We start from the raw sequence: 3,763 nt of genomic DNA, 5'->3' as shown, positions 1-3,763 counted from the left end.
TTGACGCGTCGCCTAGTTTGCAAGGACTTGTGGGCTTACCTGATACAACGTGCGCGTCGAAATTCGCACAGCTTATCCCGTGCCAGCCACAACTGCGTCGTCTTGCGCTTAGGGACTTTGCGCCCTCGCATTGGTTTCCCACGACCTTCGGCTATCTGAAAAAAGAAATGTGCTCGTTAGCTGGTGCTACCGGTTGTACGGTTCGCGCACCGTACAACCGTGCACAGGACCCTGTTGAATAAAAAAAAAAAATGTACGCACATACACGCTTGGTCATAGCCTCCCTGCTCCTTTGCGTGTGGTTTGGTTCATCGCAACATGCGTAGCAATCCCAGGATTCGAGCTGTAACGTTGGTGGAAGAGTCTAGTGAAGGCTAGGACCAGCGCCTGAACTCGCCGCCACTTGGTTGCGTCTGTTTGCGTAGCACGACGGGGACAACAAAAATCAAATAACGTGCGCGTGAATGCATATTTGGAAAACACACAGTGCTTAAAAATTAAAGAAAAAAAGAAATATTTGTCAGAAGTGGGGTTCGAACCCACGCCCTCTTACGAGGACCAGAGCTTAAATCTGGCGCCTTAGACCACTCGGCCATCCTGACAGGAACGATAGTAGCAAACTCAAGATACATTATAAAGGTACAGCAACATCTTTTATTGTATTTTGGTGTATATTGGGTGTGGTTGGCTCCTTGTTTACCAACTATATAAGCAAGCTTCGCGGTTCCAATACTGCTCGACAGTTTTTTACAGATGGCGTTTATAGCACTGACAAAGGTCAAGCAGCCTCGGCTTGGCAAATACGACGGCAGCTGCAATGTAGTAGGACCCAAATAGCAGACGCTCTGCTCAGGTGTAACGGTGCCACCTGGGCACGGTCTTCACTAGCTTACACAGCGACACACTAGAAATAATTGTGAGCAAAAGTACTTACTATTGTGAGACAACGTGGATATCTTTATTTACTTTACACCAAGCTTCGTTCTGTTTTTCTTCAAAATTTGAGCAAAAACGAACCAGCGTTGGCACGAACACTGCAGCGGTGGGCTCAAAATCTTTTAAAGCGAAAGCTTTACTGAACTTGCGATTTCGCCATGGGCGTGCTCCGAGGTGGCACATGACGTCACACCGCATTCCTCGTCGTTGCGTTCGCCTCCGCTCGCTTCGCCAGCTGCGTAGCATTCCTGATAACATGTCGGAGGATTGAAAAGGGGAGCTCGCGTGCGCCGCAACCACAGTTGAGGCGGCAGCAAAGTTGGTTCTTTATTCTATGGTGGCGGCGACAATTCTGATAAGCAGGAGGAGGCCTGGAATCGACATCGGAACGAGTTGAAGGGGAAACGAATCGCCCAGGAAACAGACGAACAGCGCGCCGAACGACTGGCTAAACGCCGCAACATAGCTAGACAACCAGACTAGCTGTGGTCACCTAAATAGCCAAAAAATGATGATTTGGTTTAGCTTCCTTTGGATTTTTAAAAGACAGCGCTTGAATTGTTAGCGTGTGGGCGTGACGAGAGGATCGCAAATATTTTCAAGGTGTTTTCGTCTCCTGTCGTGTGATCCTTTCATGTGGTGTAATTAGCCGATTTGGCAATCTGCTGGTTCATGTGGAAACGGTCTTCGCATGTAATCTTAATGTGCCATAGTTGTAAAATGTGCTGCTAGTCGCTTGTTTGGATGACTCGTTTTATGGTGATGTGGTTCGCGTGGATGCTTCGCTGCTTTCGCAAGTAGTAGATGGTTATAGCTAGTACTTGTGTTGTCGCAGCGTCCTTCCCACCATTGTTCCCACACTAAACATTCAGGGCAGGAACCAGTGCATTATAACGTCCCTCGATGGTCGTGTAGGCACCGTGAATCTCCCGGACTATTGGTCAATGCACGCTGGCTGCCTTTGTGGTATATGTATGCGCGGCACTGCGTGTTTGCACCAACTCTGACAAATAAGGAGTGTTGAAAGCGTGCCGTTTCTGTTTCCTGTTGGTCTACCTATTTTGTTTACAAACTCACCTGAATATTTGCTGTTGTGACATGTAGATTTGCCCCATTCTATATATACAGATACCATGCATTCAATTGCTGGTCGCCTATGGTTATTTTATAATTTTGTTACAAAATCTTAGCCTGAAGTAAATTTTACTCCCAAAATGCATTAGTATATGCCTACAAATTGTTAGTTTACATGCAAAACAGTGGTGGTAACAACTTTATTGAAAATCCGGCAAATTCATGACCCGGGGCTTAGGCCGCCGCCGAGTAGGTCCGGAGATCTTGTCTCCTCACGGGCTTGCTGGATGGCCCATAGTTGAACTTGGAGGTTTGAGTTGTGCAGCACGGCTTTCCACCACGCCCCAGCTTCATCTGGGAATACTGCATTTCCTCTGCCTATAACCTGACATTCCCAGAGAATGTGTCTAAGATGCATGAGCCCTGCCGCATAGCTTGCAGTTATCGTCTAAATAGATGTCTGGATATATCTTCCTGAGATGAATGGGGTTGCGGAAGGTCTTGGTTTGTAACTGCCTCCAGTCTGCCGCTTGGGCCCTGTTGAGGAGTTGGGACACGCCTGGAGTTTTGATAAAATTTTGTAATGTCACAGTACCTGGTCATTCTCTACCTCTCTGTCCATGCCTCCGTTGGATTTGCAACCCCCAGAGAGTATCCTTCCACGCATAAGGTAATTATATTTTGGGAGAAGAAAATCATTTTGCCCGCCATGATTGCTTAGGGGCTATGGTGTTGGGTTGCTGAACACGAGGTCGTAAGATCAAATCCCTGCCCCGGCGGCCGCATTTCAATGCGAGTCAAATACAAAAACACCGGTGTACTTCAGGTTTAGGTGCATATGTTAATGGACCCCAGGTGGTCTAAATTTCCAGAGTGCCGCACTACGACGTGCCTTGTAATCAGATCGTGGTTTTGGCACGTAAAACCCTTTAATTTAATTTTTTGTAAGAAAATAATTTTAAGCTTTGGAGCAAACGTTACGATTATAAGCCGTGCTCCTGTCATTTTATCTGTATTTTCTCATTGCTATTCATATGGCTTCCTGGTTCATCATGTTCAAAGTTAGCTGACTGTTTAGCTGGCACAAACCAATACCTATCGCTTTCATCTACAGGAAAGAGGTGCACAAAGCACCATAAACATTTAACAGAGTTAAGATTTCAGTGCGATACATTAAGGTATTCTTTCTTTCCGCAAACAGCCAGGGAATGGAACATACTAAGAGGTGACACAGTCAACAGCTTGTCACTTGAAGATTTTCTATCTACTCTAAGGCCTGCTCGTCCCTCTTGACTCTTGCCATGCATTAATGTTTGCTTTTTCATTTGTGTAATTTTCTTTTCTTGTGAATATACGCCACAAATGCCTTGTTTTTGTATTTACTTTGTATAACTCGGATACTGCGCCTTCTCTTCTCTGTACCATTATTGTCACTTAGTATTCAAACTCTGACTTATTGGGGCTATGTCTTCTCTTAATTCTTTATTTAGGTTCCTGAGCCTTCATTTGTATGTTTCTGCTTCTGCGTTTCATTTTGGCCCGTTCCTGTAACAGCCTCTGAATGAGGCTAACAGTATTGTCCAAATAGAATAAGTAATTAAAGGAAATTATGGTTTGCCAAAGTGGAAATCTCACCTGTAGAACATGAAGGAAGCTTGTGTGTTTGACAACTTGATTTATGCATAAATACCCTGAATACTTGCTGTGGCTGCCTATGTGATTGTTTGATTGACATGCTCACTGAGAGAAATGC

At 45.3% G+C, this 3,763-nt stretch overlaps 1 non-coding gene across 1 annotated transcript; it reads right to left on the bottom strand.

The window, feature by feature from the left end:
- Positions 1-518: 518 nt before the first annotated feature.
- Positions 519-602, bottom strand: TRNAL-UAA (transfer RNA leucine (anticodon UAA)). Its single transcript has one exon. It is a non-coding gene; the product is annotated as a tRNA-Leu (tRNA).
- Positions 603-3,763: the final 3,161 nt, after the last annotated feature.

The sequence above is a fragment of the Dermacentor andersoni genome, chromosome 7 (genome assembly GCF_023375885.2).
Source record: "Dermacentor andersoni chromosome 7, qqDerAnde1_hic_scaffold, whole genome shotgun sequence".
Lineage (NCBI taxonomy): Eukaryota > Metazoa > Arthropoda > Arachnida > Ixodida > Ixodidae > Dermacentor > Dermacentor andersoni.
The sequence above is the reverse complement of the archived record's forward strand: the minus strand, read 5'-3'. Positions and strand labels throughout refer to the sequence as shown.